Genomic DNA, 25,144 nt, shown 5'->3' with positions numbered 1-25,144 from the left:
ATTCGGTTTTGTACGCCACATCATATCTTTTCTTCACTTCAATATTTTCTCATCGTTTAGAGAAATATGACTCTCATCCTTCTGATCTGGAAATATAAAATCTTGTCGCAGCGTCATTTTTAAAAAAATTACTAAAAATTCTGACTTTTTTAGTTTCTTTTCGATGTAACCAACAAAAAATGTAATTGTTTTTGTTGCAGCAAACTTAATAAGAACAAAATCCACTTTCTGAATATTCGTAAGATTCATTACAAAACCTTTATCAACTTGAGTCTCAACTTTTATAAGATTAGCATCTGATTCTTTGCAATAATAATAAAATTAAGAATTATGGATGTTTTCCTTTGTATGTGTCCTGTTTGAAACTTTGTATGTTTTCTTTTCGATATTATTTGCCTTTCTTTTCTGAGACCATTTCTCTTTTTCTGTTATTTAATTTTCTAATCTATTTTTTTTCTAGTGTAGCGGTCAGAATTGTTGCAATTTTTGAAGTTATACTTCTATACGCACGGTCGGCGTTGGAAATTTGCACGGGAGTGAATCTGTGAAACCATTACATATGTAAGATAATGAGTAAGAGAGAGACATAAGATATATTTTTTCTCTCTTCCTCTCTCGAGAATAAAAATGTTCCTTTTGTATATATATTTAATATTATAAATATATTATATTATATATAATATTATATAAGTATATAATATAATATATATTAATATTAGTATTTATGTGATATGTTTTGTATTATTTATTAAATGTTCATAATTATTTTAGGCTTTTGTATTTCAAAATAATCACTGTATGACAGACAACTGTCAATTTTGAAATCCGTTAGTATCATGTCTAATTGGCAAATCTTTTACGTGTTTGGTTCATACGCTGGTGTACTTGAGTTCGAATCCCAATATGAATTTCCTTTTTTATTTTTGAAATATTTAAAAACCTAACGTTAATGTTAGTAAATATATGTAATATACGCAAAAATGCTAAATTTTAAAATAAAATGAAAATTACAACATAATCCGAGTTGTTGGTTTTTTATTTTTATCTTCGTAAAGTAAGTTATATACTCGTATATTGGCAGTTTTAAATACTTATGAATATTGCATTTTAATTTGTATTGTATTATCATATTGAATTATGTTGCAGTCTATTGTATTGTAATTTTTATATTAATAACAAAATTAACAATGAATTTTACTGCAGAGTATGTGTAAAAAAATTTTTTTGCATTCAACTCCTTTTATACATATATGAAAATAAAAATATATATTTTTATTAAAATATTGATACAATCCTTCATTTACTATACTCTTATTACAGGTCAAATGTTTATATATAGCAAACGATGCACCATATACCTATATACCTAATTCTTTTTCTCTTTCTGCTCTCTCTTACCTATAGCATTAAATATGTAATGATTGTGCAGATTGACTTCCATATAAATTTGTAACGGCGAACGCGTGTATAGAAGTACAACTTCTACCGGCAGTCCCACTGGACTGCCACACCCGTTTTTTCTTTCTTTCTTCCTTTCTTATAACTAATTCTCACGGCGTTTGGGTATGGACGAATTTGTTCCGGAGTAAGTTTTAGAAGATAAAAAGTGTACTGCAATTTAGACAATCATAAGTTGTGGTATCTCGCTGTGATACATCACTGACTTCTGTAACTTCAGCTCCTACAAAATCTTCTGATGAAAATATTTTTATTAAAGGGACAGCAACCAGTGTTTAAAAACCCAGAAATAATGTTTTTCCTAGTAAATGCTTCTTCAAAAGCTGGAGATGTTAGATGTGCAATGTCATAATTTGTTATAGCTTTTCCCGGATGTGTAAACATCCATAAGTTACATGCTATATGATAACGATCCTTAAAAGGGCCAAATACACGTACATCTAGAGGCTGCAAACAATATACTGTTTATAGAGGAAACGTTATGATATAACAATACAATTAAACATCTAATGTTGAATATGTGTATTATGGCGTTCCAAAAGTATTAACGCAGGGTTTTCCTTAGAAGCATGCAGGTTTTTTTAATATGCTTTAAAACTTCGAGGAATCCCTCGTTGGTCATCCAACCACTTGAGAACCAATACCAATGCTGCCTTCTGGAGCTCCATTCAGGAATGACTCTTTAAATCGCACTCGAGAGAAGATATAAACAGGTGAAATAGCATTTCCATTAGCAATGATTATTATACCAACCGTCACTTGCTCACCTCTCTCTACTCCAACTGCTTGTCTCACGTGCTTAGAGCCCTTATTTACGACCACTTTTGGCATGTACAGATCACTGTTCACTCCGCTTTCATCTAAGTTCACGATTCTATCACTAGTAAATTTATACATTTTGTAAACAGTCGTTAGGTTATCAAAAAACAAGTTACGTTAACTATATTGAAACTGATGTTTCTGGCTAGACTCGTAGACTCAGGTTTTCGCTAAGATAAATTATTGTGTCTCTTCATGGAACCTTTAATCTGCTCAAATCCAGCAAAATGATTTTCCGACCATGACTTTGGCACATTTTTTTCAAGCTTCAGAATATACTCATATGCGAATGTTCAAATTTGAAAGTAAAATAATCCATACCGTAACCTCGAAGATTGAAGAATATAATTTACTAGACTGTCCTCTTCTTTATTTAAAAAAAATCTGCTGTGTTGTATGCTTTGATGAAAATTTTATTTCGGATGTTTCTGTATCATTTATATTTTTTTGATTCAGTTCTTTTAATCTTTTATGTAACATGAACTTCTTCAATCCATATCTCTCTGCTAAGTTTCTGATTGATCCGTTTCTATTTTTTATATCGCAAATAGCCTGAACTACTACGTTTTTAGGAATATTACTTCTATCGGTTTTCTAATGTAGGTACTCACCATTATTTCAAACTGTAAGGTAAAAAAATATATTTTAGGTTGTTTTGCTTTGGAAGAACCCATGGGGTACAATGTACACTGTCTTTCAGCTTTCTGATTTTTCCCCTGTAACTAAATACTTGGTTTTTTAGATATTTATTGTATAGTTCCAGTTAGTGTACGCCTCCAGTTTACTAAGCACATAATCTATATAACTCTCGTCTTCAGCTAGAATGATTTGGTTGTCAGCGATTCGAATCTCTCGTCTTCGATTGTATTGGCCATATTAGAGCATTTTCTTCTCCACACTGAGAGCACCTCATTCGGATATATTTGAAAGACTGTAGGTGCTAAGTAGCAGTCTTGCTTGAGTTAGGAAATATTTATCTAAATTTTGATCCTGCTTATACAAAAGTCGCATTACTGTTTCCGCGAAGATTTCTACTGATTGTGTTAAATTTAGTTCAAGCTAAAAATCTGTAATTATTCTTGAGTTAAAGAGTGCATAAAATTAAATGGGTTTTAATCCAACATTAAGTCTAATCGAAAGTATATTGTAATAATATATATTTATTTATTATGTAGGGATGCAATACATCACTCTTATTAATGCCGCGCTCCTGAATGGACGAAACTAGCATACGTTTGTAAAAGCACAAACAAATAAAAGCTTACACAATAAATAGTGTAAAGGCTTTCTGTTTAACAACAATGAGCACGCTTGATATAAAACTAGCCGGCAAACCGGATTTCGAAGTAAAATGCAGGAGTAATATTATATTTGTACTCTTCACCTTATTTACCATTGAAGCCAAGCCAACGCACTTACTAGAGTATTAAAGCCAGTCTGTCTGCTTTAGTAATAGAGGACGGAGTTATATAACTTTGAGAACTCCCGCAGAGTTGGAGGTGCCATTAGTATAAACTCGTATGATGAGGTTTTAAATTCGATGCCAGCCAACGTCTATGTAATCACAAACAAATCTTTCGCAGAACCGTATTTTTTACTAATATCAGCGAAGAGTTGATTTTATTGATTATTTTTCGTTGTTATAATGCAAAAACTGAGAGTTATTTATATCAAAACCTTTATATTAATTTGAAATTTTAAAATGCCATACTTTTGAAATAAACACAAACACCCAAGTATGATGTTATAGAGATCTCGTGCATTTTTTAATTTTTACGTGTAATTTTAAGTTTATGTACGATTAGAATATTTATTTTTTAACAAAATCATATTTATTAAACGTAAAATGCAATACATACAGCTAGCTACCTTGGAAGCAGGTCGTCAATTTAAAAAAAAGTGAAAAATGAACTATATTAGTGAAGAGAATTCAAATATTTTATATTTTTTTGTACGATAACGCCATAAAGTTAGTTTATGCCTATGGCCCTCAGATGATAAAAGTGTCATTATTGTTAATCAAAAAGTTCGATATTTTGTACAATATTGTTACATCTTGAGATATTCCATCCTTCCTCAAAAACGACACAAGAATTACACACAAGAACACACAATACTTTCTGTGAAGAATAATGCACTAATTTGAGTTGTGTCAGTCTTATAAAGAAGTTAAGGCTATGTTTAAAATGAGTTGTAGTATAAGTAATGTCAATATAGATAGTTTTTACACTATTCACTGCAGAATGACAGTATATTTTAAAGTGTACTCTAAAGCGTCTTAGTTTTTTATGTGACAAATATACGGTTGTAAAAAATACGTAAAACAATTTTAGGTGAATTATCTACAAACACCGAACACATTTGGTTTCATAGAACGTCATAATCCAAAAATTCCATACCCTAAAATAGGATTCAGGAAGTATGGGATTGAATATAGGATTTTACAAGATAGTTTACACCAAAGCCAAAATATTAGCCAGTTCACAGTTATCGGTAAATTTTTATAATATTTTAAAAATTTATCGATTTTTTAAATGGCCATTTCTGAAAATTGTCTCATTTTAACATATGACGGTCGTGTTTCAAAGCAGCGATATGGCTATAGTGGAACAATTAGTCGACTAAATCTGAAGTAGCCATTCTGACCTATTTGTCGTTCTCCTGCTATCTCAGGTTTACCATTGGGGTGTGAAGAGTCAGAATTTACGTAAAGCATATTCTTACAACTTTATTTTTGACACATTATGTAAACGCGATTAACTTAAACCCGCATGTTGAGGTCATTGTCTACGCATATCTGAGATCACGTCTGCTTTATTGCTTTATTACATTACGAGTAGGTACCGATAAACTAAGAAACATTACTATTTTTAAAACCATAAAATAGTTTCGACTGTCTTTTTCATATGAAAAGTTCGACATATTTCATATGTCTTCGATATATGAAATATATCGACAGTCTTTTGACTGTCTTTTTCATATTACTATTTTTGTTTGAGTGACCCAATTTACTCTCTGTTTTTTTGCGTTTATAACCTTAAGGTAGGATTAAACATTGTCACATTACTAAGCCAAGCATATTTATACAAATTGCTGAATCTACAAAGTCAAATTCAAGTATTACAAAATGCTATGAAAAAAGACAAACATTTCATTCAATACGTGTGCCCCAGTTTTCTATTGAAAGCAAATATTTATTGCGGGATAATATTTTTGATACTTTCAATATTTTTAAATTACTATTTTTATCGCACTTTGATGCAAAATGTCATCATCATCATCAATGGCGCTATAACTCTTCGTGAGTCTTTGCCGCGTTTACGATTGCCTTCCATGTTTGTCGGTCCTGTGCCAGTAATTCTCATTGTGGAACTCCCATTTTCTCTAGATCTTCTTTGACTGCATCTTTCCACCTTTTTCTAGGCCGCCCTACAGACCTTCTTCCCTTTGGCCTTTCCCAGAACACATTGTTTATAGTACAAAATGTCAATTCAAATTAATATATAAAATATAAGTAATGTTTAAACAAAAACAATATTTCTACTGTTTTATAAGAACATATACAGGGTGGCGCACCGAAAACGAAACAGATGCATTTACTGGCAGATGATTCCTTTTAAAAAAAAACGCTTGGACCCGTCGATTTTGTTATCGAGGGGGAAACAAAATTGGCATAAAATCACATTAACATTTGCAGCCCCCTAAGCGGAGGTGGCATCATCCCTAAAATCTTAAATGAAAAGGGGGGTCGAATGATCCATCATTTAAAAGGTCTTTCAATTCCCTTTACAAGTATGTAAAATTCATGTACTTCAATTCAGTAGTTTTGGAGATTTATTGATTTAAAGTTTAAATACATCATCGTAAAAGGAGATCATTACATAGCAGCAAAGTTGTTAAAAAATAAAGAATGAACTGACCTGTCAGCCGAGTAAATGTTGAAAATGACCACCATTACTTTCCATGCAATAATAAAGATTTTGCTGAAAACGTTGCCGGACATTTTGCAATATTTGAGGAGTAATTTGATGGCACTCATTCACAATTCTTTGTCGTAAATCTTCTAGGGATGTTGGCTGAGTAGCATAGATTTCGCTTTTTAAGTAACCCCACAAAAAGAAATCCAAAGGTGATAAATCTGGCGATCTTGGGGGCCATTCAACGGCACCTCTTCTACCAATCCATTGACCTGGAAAGGTCTGATCTAAATAATGCCGAACTCTTAATGCGTAATGTGGTGGGCACCATCCTGTTGGAACATCAACATATTCCCAACGTATCGACCATCATTCTGATTTTCAATTATATCTGTTAGCGCAGGATCTATGGCATTTTGCAGTAATTCCAAATACATTTCACCAGTCAAATTTCCAGGTAAGAAAAAAGGACCAACCAAATGATCGCCAAAAATGCCAGCCCAAACATTTAATTTTTGTGGCTGCTGTGTGTGTACCTCATGGTAAATTCTGGGATTAGAGTCCGACCAATATCGACAATTATGACGATTTACTTCGCCATTTAAAAAAAAAGAAACATTCGTCGGAAAAGCAAATGTTAAATAAAAATTGTTCATCGTTTGTAATTCGTTCACTCATAACTTCACAAAATTCTAATCGCTTATCAAAATCGTCTTCATTAAGTTCTTGTACAAGGTAAATTTTATACGGATGAAAATTATGGGCCTTTAGAATCCGTTGGATAGTACGTCGACTAACACCACACGAAGTTTGCAATTTGCGGGTACTTAATGTAGGATCTACAATAACTTGCCCTAAAACCCCCACTTCTGTTGCTTCGTTCCTTATAGGATTTTCAATATTACGTTTTTTATTGGCGACTGATCCAGTTTCCCGAAATTTAGCTACAAGTTCTAGAACATATTTTCGGTGCACATTATTGTTCTCATGTCGCTCATTAAAAATTTGTGCTGTTCTATTAGCGCACTGATTATTTCCGAAAAATATTTCAATAATTTCAACCCTTTCAGCCGTGGAATATACCATGGTTAATTTATGTATAAAGCAATAAATGATATTTTAACAACAAAGATTGGTCAAATCAATCGCAAACTAATGTACTATTTCCTATTTAAAATAAGTACGTGGCATTCTCTACTTATCTTTCTTCAAGAAACAACTTTTTTTGTCACAAAGGACACTTCAATTGCTATTTTTATTGTTAATAAACCATGGGCGTAGTAAATAAAAGCATCTACTTATCAAGAAAATGCTTTTACTTAAATTTCTTCTGAAAGAAGTACAAACTAATTTGATGAACCTATTAAAGTCTACTTTAAACTTTAAATCAATAAATCTCCAAAACTACTGAATTGAATACATGAATTTTACATCATTATAAAGGGAGTTGAAAGACCTTTCAAATAATGGATCATTCGACCCCCCTTTTCATTTAAGATTTTAGGGACGATGCCACCCCCGCTTAAGGGGCTGCAAATGTTAAAGTGATTTTATGCCAATTTTGTGTCCCCCTTGAAAACAAAATCGACGGGTCCGAGCGCTTTTTCAAAAAAGGAATCATCTGCCAGTAAATGCCTCTGTTTCGTTTTCGGTGCGCCACACTGTATAATGTAATAATATTTTTTGTTGTCTTCAGCTTGCAAAAATGGTTATGATGTTCAATAATGTCTGCAAAAGTTTTCTACGTTTTTTTCTTGGATTGACCATTTTATCAGCACTATCTTTACCACATTTCTAAAATCAAATTTTTGAAATTATGAAAGTATTCACCAGGATAAAGACAGGCGAAACATTTCGTTATAGACTATTCGCCAAAATTTACAGCAGACCTAATAAGCAAAGATAGGAAAACAGTCAAAGCCATAGTAGGTCTGCTAATAGAGCACTATAAGCTGAATAGACAGTTGAAGCTGGTGGGATTGATAGATGATGACCTACGCAGATTGGGCCACCTAAAGGATAAGAGGACTATAATATATCTGAAGTGGTCGCAATGGAAATAGACCGTTAGCCTATCTAATACAATTATTTGTGACGTAGTCTAGGATCATTATATGGCTTTTCCAAATAAATTGGACACATTATTAGGTTGGATGGAAAGGACATATACCATCCCGTTTCTCCTAGGCTTGTAAGAAAGTACCACCATATCTATGTGGACGACCATAGCTCAGCGGCAATACACTGACCTGCTAAGCCACGGCGTACAAGTTCGAATCTCAGCACCAACAACTACATTTTCATTTCTAAAAATAATACGAGCCATTCAGCGTTCTTCAGAGAGCCCTTGGTCCTCCTAGACTATAGTGTGCATTAAAAGATGGTTTAGGATGGTTTAGGATCTACCCGGCAAAAATTCCATAAGATATTATTAGTATTACCATATCTCTGGTGAATGCAAACATAGGAACTTCTGCTGGTCGTCACATTAGATTCAACTGTGGTGAAGTGTAGTTTCTACTTCCCAAAAGTCCTGAGAATACTAAAATTTTTTATTTAATAAATATTGTGTCGAGGGTATACTTATAATAATATTTCATGATAATGTTTCAACAAATTGTTTAGGTACTAAACGATAACCTTGTTTCTGTTTTGTTACACTGACTGAATCCTTACCAGTAAATACCTTCCTCGTATTATAAGTAAACTGTTTACACTAGTACCAGCCAAAAGCCTTAAAAGCGCTAAAAAATAAAATATATAATTTGCTAATAACACAAGAACCATCATTTTTAAATGAATACCTAAATATTTAACTAGGTTAGACCTACTTAACGTTATTTGGTCATATAATATAGTTGTACAGTTGTCTTAATTTGTATTTACCACTCCCCAAAATCAACATAACTAAAACTATTACCAATTACTAAAGATTATAAAACTTTTTTCTAAGCTCGTCGCGTATTTTTTATTTGATCCATTGTAACGTAGATATCGTGCTTTGTTGCAAGCAAAACCAATTGCAAATTGGGCTCATTCTACTAAGGATACTACTAACAAAAATTTACCGCACCAGGCCTATTTTCTATCCCACATGCCATCCTCTCTCTCTCTATGTTATTTGTGGTGTTGAAGTTGATCCCTGCCGTTGCACGAATCCTGCAGGATAACTGTCCTGACAGAAATAGATAGGATATAGGGATGAAGTTACATACGATTCATTTAGTTAGTTACGTGGGATTGTGTCTGTGTGTATTCAATTTGGTGGGTGTTGGGATTGATTTATAATTTGCTTTCAGTCGGTGGGACGGGATTTTATGAATTTAAGGGTAGAAATGCGCCATTTCAAATTATTGTTATGAAGATGTTAATTTTCTCTTATTGAAAAATGTCACATTTAATTAAACAATAATAAAAAAGCTTTAAGTATAATAATTTTACTTCACTGTTTTCCTCTATCTTGTTTTACATGTATTGATTTTTATTAAATACATAATAATAATACAAAATTATTAGTTCTTCTTCTTCTCCTTTTATTTAAATTTTTGGATATAGACTGCCTCAACTCCTTCTCCATTAATCTCTACCCTAAGCAACAATTTCTTCCAGCTTTTTTTATGTCCTCTACCCTTCCTATTTTTGGTCTTTTCTTAGTCGTTTAACTTCATAAGGTCTTTAATGTTGTATTGTGTCGTTCCAACGTTGGTCTGTTTGTCTAGCAGTATGGCCTGTGAAGCACCATTTGGGTTTGGCAATTTTTGGTATGATATCCTCGGCATTGTTTGTGATCTTACTCAGTTGTTCTTTTTTCTATCTGACAGCCGTATACCTAACATTATCCCCTCGATTGTCCTTTCTACTGTTAATAGTTTGTTCATATTTGACTTGGTTAGAGTTTAGGTTTAACATCCATATGCCATGATAAGAGGGATAAACTTGTTGAACATTTTGCTCCTTTAGTGTTGAAGTTTTTTGAGATTCTTAAGTCTCCAATTTTTCCAAGTTTTCCAGATCTTACCCAAGAAAGTCTTGTTCTTCTAGTGATTTCCGCACTTGGGTTCTCCGTTTCAAGATTCAGAGTTTCGTCTAGGTAGATATATTCTTGGACTTATTCTATTTCAGAGGTTTCGAGTTTTCACCTAAATAACAAGCTTGCAGGAAGAACACTTAACATCTAATTCGAAAACACCACACTTGCCTACAATAAAACACCAAAGCACCTTGGCGTGACTCTTGGCAGAACTTTATCTTTCAAGGAACACTATCAAAAACAGCGAAAAAACATAAATCCAAAAACAACATCATCCAGAAGCTGTGCGGCACAACATGGGGAGCATCGAACCTTGCGATCATCTGCCCTGGGCCTTGTCTTTTCAACCGCGGAATACTGTTTTTCAGCTTGGCTTAACGGTCACATATACACAAAGAAGATGCCCAATTGAACAATTGAATGAGAATGATTGCTGGTGTTATCAAATCCAACCCTACGTAATGGCTCCCAGTACAATCCATCAAGATATAGATGCTGCTAACGGTAACCGTTTACGCTCCAGACGACCGCTACTAAAAACAGCACAGACTGCTGTGGAAAATGAGTTCAACTTAACGACCACTTGGACTCGAAAATGGATGGAACAACAAAATATCAGCTTACCCTGTATCACACAAAAACCACCAGGTTGTGACTTACCACGCAACACATGGACTATGCTGAACCGAATTAGAACCCAACACGGCAGATGCGGTTACATGATGCACAAATGGGGTAAGCGACCATCCCCACTCTGTGACTACAGACAACCACAAACCATCTTTCACATTACATAACAGTGTTCCACAAGATCCTGCCAAGGCAGGTCAGCGGATTTTCTAATGGCCACTCTGGAGTCGATAGACTATACAAATAAGTTAGCTGTTCATTTGTAAATATATACACTTCTCCAAGAAATTAACGCACCACTTTGAAATATTAAAATATTTTATTAGCGTTAATAAAAATTTCCATTGTAATGTTATATTTTGCAAGCCCCTTGTATATGCTATTCGTACACTCTATATTTATTGACTGTGTTTTATCGCTATAGTTTTTTTTTGCAACAAAACAAAAAGAAGCAAAAAATGTACTTATTCTATAAATATACTAATTTCCAAGTGTTCAACGAATTTTATTCGGCTACTGTTTAATTGTTGATTATTGTTAATTGTGTTTATTGGGGAGCGTCAATCACGTAATTTATCCCAAGATGAATGTGCCCAGGCAGTGATACTGTCGGAAGAAGGTTGGAGTTACCGGAGAATTGGTTGTCGGTTTAATATGTGCCACATATCCGTCTCACGGGTGTTAGAAAGATTCCTCGAAACAGGGGATCCTACACGCAGACCAGGGCAAGGACGAAACCGGGTAACTACCCCTATTCAAGATCGATTTTTAAGAATTTCTGCTCTTCGACAACGTTTTGTAACACATCGAAGTCTACAAATTCAGCTTGAAGACGTGCATGCTATATAAATTAGTACTGCAACTGTTCGCCAGTCACTTAGGGAATACAACTTAACACCTAGGATTGCCGTCCGGGGTCCTCTATTAACTGCAGAGCATCGAAGGAGCTACATTTTGTCAGAGAACACGTTAATTGGTTAGAGGCTGACTGGCAACGAGTGCTATTTACTGATGAATCCCGATTTTGTTTGTACAATAACGACAGACGTGTTCGTGTGTTGCGACCACCCATCGAACGATATGCTCAGTGTAACTTCTCACACACCAGATTTTTGGTGGAGGATCCGTTATGATGTGGAGTGGTATTTTTTTGACTGCACCTACGGACCTAGTGGTCATAGAAAATAAAACTGTTACAGCTGAAACGTACATATTGGAGATCCTGGAGCAATATCTATTACTATTCGCTCCTTATATCGGTGAAAATGTCTTACTAATGCAAGATAATGCCAGACCTCACGCTGCACATATCGTCAGAAATTATCTAGAAGAGGTAGAAATTAATACTATGGAATGGCCAGCACATAGTCTGGATTTAAATCCGATTGAAAATCTCTGGGATATCCTTGGCAGGCGATTAAGAGCGACACCGATCCAACCAAACAACTTACAGGAAGTGGGAGAGAGGCTGATCCAGATTTGGAGAGAACTAGACCAAAATGAAATACGGCAATTAATTTTAAGTATGGGCCAACGATGTGAGGCTGTTATACGTACTAGAGGTGGAAACACTCGTTATTAAGACTTTTTTCATATTTTAGTTTACTTTTGTTATCATTATTTTTTTAGAATTTTCCTTTTTATTTTTTTTTCTCCTGTACGTCAACATGTTCTGAGGATTAGACAAATTGTTATACTTACTAATAAAATGTAGAGTAAATCTGGTGAAGTTTTATTTTTTTACTCTTTGCCTGTTTACAAATAAAATTGAATTATTGAAGTGGTGCGTTAATTTCTTGGAGAAGTGTATGTATTATGTTTTATATAAAATATATGTAAATTTAAATGTAAATGTGTCAAATGCCACACGATAAATAAAATAAATCTATTTTATTGTCATTTGTCGTTATATGTACCCCTGGGGTTGTCTGTGTTTGTCATTATTTTTGGTTTTGCGATATTCTTTACCCTAACTTGTATTTCTTTAAATGTGCTCGCTATAATCACAATATCGTCAGTGAATCTGAGGTGGTTTAACCCTGCGTTGGTGTGGTCCCTAAAACTTACGTATCTGTTGTGATAAGTGTGACATACCTCATAGCAAAATACGTCTTGGAAAATTCAATACTTGAATATCTCCATGAAGAGTATATACTGTTGTGAATTTATTAATTGTTAAGTCTTTAATTTATAATGTCTTGTTCTTATCTTAATTCATTAAAAAGCACAATGACTGATATTTATTTATTTTCACTAAACATACATAATTTATTAAAAAGCGAACGTAACATTTTATCGCGAGCGCGTCGTCCGAATTAACTGTCCCTTCCAAATAAAGTTCCGTTATTATATACCAGTGCCGTTATCTCGAAAAATCCAAAACCTTCGATGGCGAAACGGTAAAGGCAAACTGGATTTCCCTCGCACTGGTTCTGGAAGGTCGCTCAGGTAAATCGAGGCCTCTCGTAATCTCTACAACATATTAGAATAAAAACATGTTTTAAAGGTTAAAAACTATGACTCATATTTTTACGTAACATTGCCCCCCTCTCAAAAGATGGTTCCTCCTGGAACCTTGTTGGGACTAGAACTGGAACGGTATGCTGGTATCGGCAACTGGACCCTCTTTTACAACTTCCAGTTGTATAAAAATGACAAGGGACGGTTTTCTCTCCGCACCAGTAACTATGCGGATTGCAACAGACTAACACCTGGACTTCGGTGTCTTTAAAGATCTCCTCCACCATATTTCGGATAACTCTCCAATCTAATTGGCGGCACTCCAACTTTGGCATGGCTAACTTTTGCACGTCGGACTCTAGTACGTGCCCTCTCAATTGAAGTAAGGCTTCCCATACATCTCGGTAGGTAGGTTGGTCACGGGCAGTGTCTTTTGTTACCAGGTAGAAAAGGTAACGTGATGCATCTTGGAGTTTCAAGGTTTTACCGGGAGCTGGCACTTGGCATTGAAGTTCTGCAACTCGACCAAACTTCCTTCGAAAGACGGATGCCAACCCTGGTGCGTCTTTGATACTGGCCGGGATGGTAAGGGCCAGCGAGTAGTCATCGGGGAGCGCGAGTAGATCTTGCTTTTCTTCAGTGGTAACACCATGTCTCGCTTTACCGGTACCTCCATAGGCACCCATGAATTCCTCAAACGTGAGGTCAGACACATCTTGGACTTGGTTTACTTCCACTTCTTCATCTACGTCGTGGTCACCTTCGAAAGATGCCAACCGGTTATGGTGTACTATCATCGGTTTTCCCCTCGGAATCTTGCTTATTCGGTAGATGACATCGTTGATCTTCTCCATGATGAGGTATGGACCTTCCCAAAACTGCTGCAATTTGGGAGAACAACCTTTTCGCTTCTTGGGATTATACAGCCATACTTTGTCGTTCTTCTTAAAGCAACCCTTTTCGGCTTGTGTATCGTACCGTTTCTTCATTCGGTCGCTAGCGATCTGAAGGTGGGAACGGACCAACTCATGTACATCGTCCATTCTTCTTCGTAATTCGATCACATAATCTTCACCTGCTACATCTTCTCCAGGTCGACACCCAAATTCTAGATCACAAGGTAGTCGCATTTCGCGTCCGAATAGGACTCTGGCTGGTGTCTGGCCCGTTGATTCGTTAACAGCAGATCTGTAGGCCATTGTGAAGAACGGAAGGTATTGGTCCCAGTCTCGCTGATGATCGGACACCATCTTTGTCAAATACTTGCCAACTGTCCTATTCATTCGTTCTACCATACCATCCGATTGCGGATGATACGCGGTAGTTCTTGTTTTCTTCATGCCTAGTCTATCACATATTCCTTGGAATAGATCACTTTCGAAGTTCCTGCCTTGGTCACTATGGATCTCCAAAGGCACTCCGAATCGGCTGATATATTCTTGGATCAACTTATCTGCAACGGTGGCGGCCTTCTGGTCTGGAAGTGCGTAAATCTCGACCCACTTAGTGAAGTAATCCATTACTACCAACATGTACTTGCCCCCATTTTCACTTTCTGGAAATGGCCCTGCAATGTCCAAAGCTATTCTTTCAAACGGGCTTCCAACATTATATTGTCTCATAGGAGCTCTCCTTTTCCGGTGAGGCCCGTTACTCGTAGCACAAATAGTACATTTCTTACACCAGTCTTTTACGTCGTCGGAACTGTTCATCCAATAAAACCGTTCCCGAATTCGCTGAAGGGTTTTCCTTACACCAAAATGCCCTCCCGATGGACTGTCGTGTAACTGACGAAGTACTTCGGCTATTCTGCTCTTTGGGATCACCAACTGTCTTCTCTTCTCTGAACCGTCATCATTTTCCAGGACTCGTTTGAGCAAGCCATCTTCGATGATAAATGAGTCCCACTGGGCCCAATACGTCTTAACTACTGAGCATAGGTTTGATATTTCCTGCCAAGGTGGTCGACGGTTTTCCTCTTTCCATTTTCGGATTTTCTGTATAACTGGATCTCTCTCTTGTTCTTCCCTTATCTTAGTAGGCGTCCAGTCGTCGTTGACAATCGTCGTTCTTAGCACTGCTGCTTCCTTGGATTCCGTTTTGTTGCAGTGGGAACACTCTGCTGGGCATGGCCTTCTGGAAAGAGAATCAGCGTTTCTGTGGCTAACTCCGGCCCGGTGCTCAATCTTAAAATCGTATTCTTGGAGTCGTTCGATCCACCTGGCTATCTGACCCTCTGGATTCTTAAACTGCATCAACCACTTAAGGGCGGCATGGTCGGTTCGGATTAGAAACTTTCTGCCATAGAGGTATTGGTAGAAGTGCTCTACTGATTTAACTACTGCTAGAAGTTCTCTTCTCGTGACGCAATAATTCCGCTCAGGTTTTGAAAGGACTTTACTAAAATATCCGAGGACTCGTTCCTGTCCTCCTTGAATCTGAGACAGCACTCCTCCAATTCCCACGTTACTTGCATCCGTATCTAAGATGAACTCTCCTTCTGGCAGTGGATACCCCAAAATTGGTGCGGTTATTAAATGCTTTTTCAACGTTTCAAAGGCATTTTGGCAGTCTATATCCCAGCGGTATTCTCTTGCTTCCTCTGTAAGTCGCGTTAATGGCTTAGCGATATCTGCAAACTTCTTAATAAACCTCCGGTAGTAAGTACATAGTCCAAGAAAACTTCTCACTTGATGTTTGTCAGTTGGTTTTGGCCATTCCTTAATGGAATCGATTTTTCCCTTATCCACGGCCACTCCTTCTTTACTGACTATATGACCCAGATAATTGACTTTACCTTGAAATAGCTGGCACTTCTTGGGGTTTAGCATCAATTGGGCAGCTTTAAGTCGATTAAAAATGTTTTCTAAATTCCTCAAATGATCTTCGAATGTCTCCCCCAAGACGATTATGTCATCTAAATAAACCAGGCATGTTTTCCAAGATAACCCTCTCAACACATTTTCCATAAGCCTCTCAAATGTCGCAGGAGCATTACAAAGTCCAAATGGCATAACGTTGAATTGCCACAATCCAGATCCTGTGGTGAAGGCTGTCTTTTCTTTATCGACTGGGTCCATTTCTACCTGCCAGTATCCAGACTTCAAATCTAAAGTAGAAAACAATTTACTTCCAGCCAATGTGTCCAATGTGTCATCGATCCGAGGCAGAGGATAACTATCTTTCTTGGTAACGTTGTTCAGCAAACGGTAATCCACACAGAACCTCGTCGTTCCGTCTTTCTTCTTAACCAGGACCACCGGAGAGACCCATGGGCTCGTAGAAGGTTCTATCACCCCGTCTTTCTTCATTTCCTGAACAATCGTTTCAGCTTCCTCTCTTTTCGCCTGTGGTAATCGTCGAGCTGTTTGACGAATTGGCTTAGCATTACCAGTATCAATTTTATGCTTAACAACCGTAGTTCTTCCCGTCTTTCCTCCTTTCGGTACGAAAATATCACGATACTGCCGAAGAAATTCCCTTAATTTCCTTTTCTCCATCTGATTTAGAGACTGTCCTGCAACTGCAACCATTTGGTCGAATTTATCGTTGGAATTATCAGATGTTGTCGCCTGACGGATTATGGATGTCACAGGTACACAAGTTCCTACTTTTGTCTCTTTCTTTATGGTCACTGGGTAGTCGTTGACATTGATAAGTCTCACAGGAATTTCCTTAGCCGAAGTCACCAATTCCTTTCCAATTATGATTCCACGGCCAACCTCATCGTCGTGGTTCCAAGGCTCCATCATAACAGGTCTCCCTTCGTCCACAAATCCCTGTAGCCGCGCTACTATGATCGTTTCGCTTCTCGCAGGCACGACTGTATCTTCTGTAATGGCTGCTTGCACAGTGTTGTCATTATGTGGATGGAGAAATACCTCCTCGTTGCCAACTTTGATTACCTTATTCTTAAAATCCAATTGGAATCCATGCATATTCATTACGTCCATTCCTAATATAACATCCTCTTCGATGTCAGCAACTATAACAGTATGGACGAACTTTTCTGCTCCAATTCCCAATTGTACCTGGATTTCTCCATGAATGTTGGCATTTTCACCTGTAGCGGTCCGAAGTCGTAACCTCGTTGGTAACAGTTTCTTTCGGCTGTTTATAACTGTCGGGCGTATAATGGTTCTGGTCGCTCCGGTATCCACCAACAACGTATGCTTTTTACCATTTATGTCTCCATCTACATATACACTATCTTCACGACATTTCAAAGAAGCTATTAGTATGAGAGGGTCTTTGGAAAAGTTCTGGGTCGAAGCTGCCCCCCTAAGGCTGACCCGTTCTAGTTTTCCTGATGGTGAGTTTCTTGATTTGCGTCGTACCTAGGGTGCTTACAGGAGCTTCGTACGTGTCCTATTTCGCCACAATTCCAGCATCTGATGGTCTTCGTTTTCTTGTATGTCATGCTTTTCATCATATTAACGAGCTGGTCAAGTTTATCTTCATCTCCTTCCTCTTTTACAGTCCTAACTTTACTGTACCCGCCAGAGGCCTGCGTAGCTGACTCGTATTCGAGGGCGGCGGATAAGACATCAACCAGCGTCTTGTGACGAGCTAATCGTAGTGTTCTCTGCATTTCATGATCACGAAGACCATCAATAAACGTTTGAACGGCCAATTTTTCCATCATGTCTTCGGGAGCTGTTGGATAAGCATATCGTACTAATCTGGCAATATCTACCTCATATTCTTGAAGAGCCTCATCTTTCTTCTGTCTACGATTTTTAAGCTGCGACTGATATACATGCTCCAAATGTTCGTGGCCATATCGCATATTTAACCTCTTCTTCAGTTGTTCGAAATCATCGGTCTCCTCTACTGCTATGGTCTGAAGCACATCTAAGGCATCTCCTCGAAGAGCGATAGTCAGGTTTACCGCCTTTTCTTTTTCAGACCATCCATTTGCTCTTGCGGCTGATTCGAACTGTTTCATGTAGTTGTTCCATGACGATTTTCCATCGAAAGTTGGGACTTTCACATGGACAGAACCTCCACTTCCTTCAAATTTCGGCCGTGTTTCCAACTTACATTTCGTCTCTTCTTCTTTTGTCTCCACTGTAATTGGATTGTTTCCTCTCTCTGCTGTCCCTGTTTCCTCCATCTTCCTTTCCATCTCTTTAATCTTTTCTTCGAAGGCCAACATATCGGCAGCAACTTGGTTTTTTAACGAAGACACTCTATCGTCAAGAGCAGATATCTCTGAAGTGACTTTAGAGATGTTAGCAGAAACTTTGCTTTCCAGAGAAGAAATCTCGTTAGAAACTTTGCTTTCTAAAGAAGCGATGTTGCCGGATACTTTGTTCTCCAATGATGCGATGTCGCCGGAAACTTTGTTCTCTAATTTCGAAATCGACGAGATGACAGCATCTTCAAATATATAAGTCTCTGGATCTAGTCCTTCTTCTAGCAAAGCGTTCTTTAGTCGTTGGACTAACTCAGCCTTTTTTCCGGTAGAAGCTAATTCTCTGTCTTCGAGATGTCTTCTTAAATTAGTCACTGTCAGCTCATAAATCGTAGCCATTTTCACAATTATTTTATATTCACTTGTATTATTATTATAAGTCTAATTTATGTTCGATCTCACTCTGACACCATTTGTTGTGAATTTATTAATTGTTAAGTCTTTAATTTATAATGTCTTGTTCTTATCTTAATTCATTAAAAAGCACAATGACTGATATTTATTTATTTTCACTAAACATACATAATTTATTAAAAAGCGAACGTAACATTTTATCGCGAGCGCGTCGTCCGAATTAACTGTCCCTTCCAAATAAAGTTCCGTTATTATATACCAGTGCCGTTATCTCGAAAAATCCAAAACCTTCGATGGCGAAACGGTAAAGGCAAACTGGATTTCCCTCGCACTGGTTCTGGAAGGTCGCTCAGGTAAATCGAGGCCTCTCGTAATCTCTACAACATATTAGAATAAAAACATGTTTTAAAGGTTAAAAACTATGACTCATATTTTTACGTAACAATACTTTACGTTCAAAATAGTGTGTACTAATAAAAAAATTGAAAAACTATTATCAGCTCATACAATTTATTTCATAGTTCAAAAATAGCAGAAATAGCAACTTCATTACATTTTTCTGAAATGAAAAAAAAACTTCTGAACACAAAACACAACACAATTTTCTTTATTGACTTATATACAAGTAAACATTATAAAGAATAATACATACATCAGCAAACGTTACATCATTTACTGACTTTCCCCGTTGACGCTTTTGAAATATGCGTGATCTAAACAAACAAAATGTCTTCAATCATAACACACGTAGAGACCTTGTCTGTCTCTTGTTCTGGGACACACTACACATCTACCTTGTACTTTCTGACGTTTAGGCAACGGCTCATTATAATCTGCAGTCTTAGCTCGGTGTCTTACGCAGTTTTCTCGGTAACCGAAGATTATGTTGTCTTTTTTCCATATAATCTGCTATCAGCGACAAACTAAGATATTTCAAATATGTTCGACACTTCAGTATACAATTATTATTGTTGATCTTATAGATTACTTGGGAGTTAATTCCACACATATTCAAGATCGCATAGAATACCGTCAACGGCTACCTTCTGCTGGCTACCTTCGGGAAACAGCAGAAGGTAGCCGTCAACGTAACCATCTACCTGATAGCTGGTCAACGGTGTCAACCCCTCCTTTAGTAACATTGTAGAATGTGACTATTTATGGCTTCCTAGCGTTTCCCGTAGATGAGTCTATTCTGTCATCATAGTGTAGTGTTGACAACAACAGAACATTTTTGTTTTTCTTTGAGATATAGGATACTAAGGTTGTGTTTTTTTTAGAGACCAAAAAGTGTAAAATACTGTTCTCGATTTTTTGTGTTGACCATTGTGGAAGGAATTTACTTCTTGTTCTTTCGGACAGTACCCACAGATTTTAATTGGTGTTCTTCAAGAAGTTGTTGCATTAATGGATAATTAGTGAACAAATTATCGAATGTGTAATTTCGTTTGCTGCCAGACACCGGTGAAATCAATCGTGAAACTACATCTGTAGGCTTCGTACTCAGTTTTAAAGGATCATCCGGTTGAGAACCACAATCAATTTTCAAGTTTGTAGTATAATAACACTGAGATCAACTAAAGCAAAGATTTTGATTTCATAACGCGCCGGTTTATTTGGAATGTATTGCCGAAAAGGGCACCTACCACGAAATGCCTCCAATTTTTCATCAACAGTGAGATGTATAGGCAGACTAAAAACTGTCAACTACTTTTTCGAAAACACCTCTAATTGGGGCTAATTTATCGACTTTGATTCTATCTACGAGTGTATCTCCATTGTTAGGCAGATTAAGATCTCAGTGCCCTTTGACGGTTCTTGTATTTATACAGAACAAGATACTAGTACGTCACGAGTGAGGGGAGTAGACAGATTGAGACCCCGAACTCGAACGGAGCCGTATCACTCTTGATAATGGCTCCAAAATGGGTGCCGAAACGTCGAGTTTTCAATTCTCAACGCGGTTCTTCTCGAGAACTTAGTCATTTTCATATATATAATATATACATACCATTAGATACGGTGAGTGCTGCGTATTATTTACATAGTAGTAAGTAATTTAGGGATATGCAGTTAAGGTCCAGGAAAATCGTTTATATCTACTGTCTAAAGCATTTGGGTCAGTATGGAAATTAAACTTTATGTAATTAATTTTTACCACAATTTATTGTAAATTTTTATTAAAGACCAGCCAGATCTGATAAAGAGCATTATGCAGGTTTAAAAATGTGCCTATTATAGCCTATTAAGTTATTCCTTTAGTTAATGGCTTAGGTAGTGTGGGTGATGGCTTTTGTAAATCAATTTTTTTAGTGAAGTGATAAAATGGTTTACGTGAGTTGAGGACACCAATGATTCAAAGCCTACGAGAATCAGTAAAAAAAGCGGGCGTAAAAAATTAGTTGCTCATTTAAGAGCGTAGGCGCAAAATTCCGGGCCAATGCTTTTTAAACGCATTGATTTTTTTCGAATTCTGAGAAAAATAATATTTTTATAAAAATAATTTTAATAAAAAAGTATTTTTGAAAAATTTAAACGCAAAATGAAAGACTACAATATTATCGAGGGCCGCAAGGCCTTGGAATAAACAAAAAAAATTTTTTTAGTGAGATATTTGAAATTAAAAATCACTGGTAAAAATTAACGGACACTTATTCAACAAATTAGGATGGCGATATTGCTACCATTTAATTGTAATTACTTCCAATATAGATATAGATTAAATATTACTACTAACTATCACTTTAACTAAGGACGTTTGATAACTAATGAGCGTTCAGCTTTTAACTCTAAGCTATGTAACGATAACTACAATGCGCGAGATAAAACTCTTAAAACAAGAAGCGACCATCTCAGCTGGGATACAGTTTGATTCTGATTACGCGATAGTCTAAAAACTCTTAAACCAAAAAATGCGTCGAATTATATCGAATTCGAGACTAAAAACTAACTAATATGCCAGCGACCAGCCAAGCTGGGGTACGGTATTATACTGACTTAAAATTCCGATTTTCAATACCTGACTATTGCAAGGGATTTTCGAGCGGCGGGGGACAACTTCGATATTTATATACAGAGGTAGGTAAAAACCGACCTTTTGAATTCTTGTCTAACAGAGAAATTTTTGGAATTGGTCGGAGAAAGTTAATCTACGGGTAAACATATCTTTTAAATACATTTTCGACTTTCATGAGAATTTACCTAGGTAGAAGATAAGAATTGTAAGTTAATTGCTACCAGTGGCGTAGCACCATTTGGATACATTTCTTGCAGAAATTTATCCATTTACACTATTTTTTTTTCTTTTTCACCCCTGTAACTTAATAAAATAAACATTATAGAAGTTCTCAGGGACTTTTGGCCCTCGGCAATAACGTAATCTTTCATTCTGCGATTAAATTTTTTAAAAATAATTAGTTTTCTCAGGATTCGAAAAAAAAATGAATGCATTTAAAAAGCATTGGCCCGAAATTTAGCGCCTACGCTCTTAACGTACAGAACACCAAGTTTAATGCGATGTTGTTGTTAAAAGCTTAATTGATTTGTTTTAGATAACCAGACGTGATGTATCTGATAAGTCTGGGATAGGTACACAGTTCTCTCCAGTAAGTGCAGGAGATAAGAAATGTCTCGCCTACTACTAAGTCAAGAAGAAAAATATTGGTGGATAACACTTAGGCAACCATAGGGACATAAAAAAGGAGCAAATGCGAGACATGAAGTTGTGTGTCGTTAATAAGAATGATAATAGAATAAAAAAGAGGGCAACGTTACCAAACTAGTAGCTATATTTTAGACTGAGATAAGTTGTAGAGAGACTGGATCGCTATATCAAAACATGAGTATAGTATAGAATATACAGGAAAAATTCAATTACAGTATATTCGCCTCTTTTGGTGTATATGTTTTAATAAATTATTAATGAAAAACACAAACTTTTCTCATTATAATAGATTAATTTACCTGTAAAATTTATTGTTTTACAAACAATGTGAATATTTAAATCCTGAATTTTCCATACATATTTGAACAATATTATGTCACTGGTTTTGACGCGATGACAGCATAATCGATTTTTAAAATTAAAATATAGGTCAGCTAATACTACAGGTTATTCGTGAACTCTTTAATATTTAATTTAACGCAAAACTAATTATGCTCTTTACCTCTTTAGGTTAATTACAAGTTTGTGTTTCCATTATGACATAATAATTGAAATAATAGTTTGTATTAGTTTTCGGTTTACTAATTTAATTTTTAATGTGGTTAATTTGTTTTGAAAGAATCTAAAAAATACTGAAAATTTTGCTTTTTGGCCATATTCAAAAAGAAATTTACGCTGACAAGTAGCCTAAAGTACCATATCAACCATGGTACAATGAATACACAAGGTATGATACATAATGTTCCAAAATCGGTTCGCTTTCGCGCATGACGTAGTCAAGAACGCTTATTCCCGCAACATTTGAATGTAGTATAGGAAAGACTTTCGATTTTAAGTTTTTTTTATATAATTTGGGTAATTTAATTATAGTAATTATAAAGAGAAGATAAAATTATGTTATTATAATATTTTAATCATAAATAAAATGTTGAAGTTATTTAAATTTATTGATTGTTGGTACAGTTATTTTGTTAACATAGATATCCTTTATAAAACAAGTTTTAATTATTTTTTATTACACGTAGGTACATTAACTTATATGCGAAAATGGTTGCGTTTCGATTTAATTTGAGCTTCTTACCACTCCCTGACACGTGTTTCTGGGTCTTCCCGTCATCAGAGAGAGCTTGTAAGAAAACTCAAACTAAACCAAAACGCACCGGCTACTCGGCAATTATAGACAAAATAATTACCAGAGTATGCTACTAGAGACATCTAGTGATTAAGCGTGAGTATACAATTTACTTTAATTGCTATCGACACAATTAACTTATACTCCAGAGTTCGATATTTCAGATGTTTAAAAAGATACAAAAAACTGGTAATGGAGGTACACAAAATCAAAATAAATAATGATAAAGTCAACTTTATTTAGATCGGATGAGCTAGCTGGCCATCGAATATGAGTGTAGTAAGGTCACACAATATTGCACAACATTTTAAATGACATCTTTTGTAATATTTAAACATAAAATAATCTTGGTATTGTTTATAATAATGATAACATTACATATTTTAATAATGATAACATGATTTAACAAAGAAAAATATCTTATTTTGGAACATGCTAAATTGATTTCTTCCGAAACAGTTCTTATTACAAATTGCATAGCAGGCTGAGGCTATTTTCTTACTTAAAAAATCGATATGAAAGAACCATTTAAGGTTGCTGTCTAAAAAAATAACAACAATTTTACAGTAATATGTTAAAAAGATTTAAACTGATATATTCATATGAATTCTGGGTCTTCGTTAATCTACAAAGTGAAAGATATTATAATGGAATTTTTTCTAGTTGCATAACTAGCACATCACTCAGTTTATCCAAATATTTTTAAAAGCACCTATTTTTAACACATAACAAACATTCAAAAATAGCTATGGTTTATCAAGAATAAAAATGAATTAATGCAGAGCTGGATGCATTACTGCAGAGCGCAGATATCGTTAGATTTGTAAAGTCACAAAGACTAAACTGGCTTGGCCAGTAAATGGCCTAAAACAGGTAGGCCCCATAAAAGGTGGTGAAGCAAAGTATTCAACATGGTATTCAAAATTTTACCCATCAAATTTTTTAAGCCCTTGCGAAGTGTATATTTGTATAAAGTAAGCATATATCTAAATTATTTTTCTATTATAAAATAGATGACTCCGTCAGTATTGAGTTACTTTAAAATATATTTATTATCTCATAACTTGCAATTTGCAATCGTCAGCATTGATAACCGATATTATTGTTGAACTTTTGTTTTTATACAAGCCTTCCGTCTTGCCGGTGTAAAGTCGTCTGAAGTCGATATTTATTGTGTTTTGCGTTTGAACTTATTTGTGCCTTATTTTAAAATGCCTTTAAATGAGTGACAGTGAAACAGAATACGCAAATCTACTACTATTTACCTATTCACAGTATTTCCTCTGCAGAAAATTTTTAAATTTCAAAGGATTTGCATACAAAAGGTAAAAAGAGTGCGTATATAAGTGCTTAGTATATGCATGAAAACAAAAATAAATATTTCGCCTGAATCCCTAAGAAAAGTAAAGGTTTTATGCTACTGAAAATATATTTTTTATTCAATTATAACCAAAACAAAACATTTAAAAAAAAATTAGATCAT

General features: G+C 35.6%; 1 long non-coding RNA gene across 1 annotated transcript in view; it reads left to right on the top strand.

The window, feature by feature from the left end:
• The window catches only part of LOC140448299 (uncharacterized), a 51,236-nt gene extending 28,564 nt beyond the window's left edge, over nt 1-22,672 (top strand). Inside the window, exon 3 of the long non-coding RNA XR_011951680.1 lies at nt 22,417-22,672. This is a non-coding gene — a long non-coding RNA (uncharacterized lncRNA). The remainder of the gene's footprint in view (nt 1-22,416) is intronic.
• Nucleotides 22,673-25,144: the final 2,472 nt, after the last annotated feature.

This window comes from Diabrotica undecimpunctata, chromosome 8 (assembly GCF_040954645.1).
Source record: "Diabrotica undecimpunctata isolate CICGRU chromosome 8, icDiaUnde3, whole genome shotgun sequence".
NCBI classification, from domain to species: domain Eukaryota; kingdom Metazoa; phylum Arthropoda; class Insecta; order Coleoptera; family Chrysomelidae; genus Diabrotica; species Diabrotica undecimpunctata.
The sequence above is the reverse complement of the archived record's forward strand: the minus strand, read 5'-3'. Positions and strand labels throughout refer to the sequence as shown.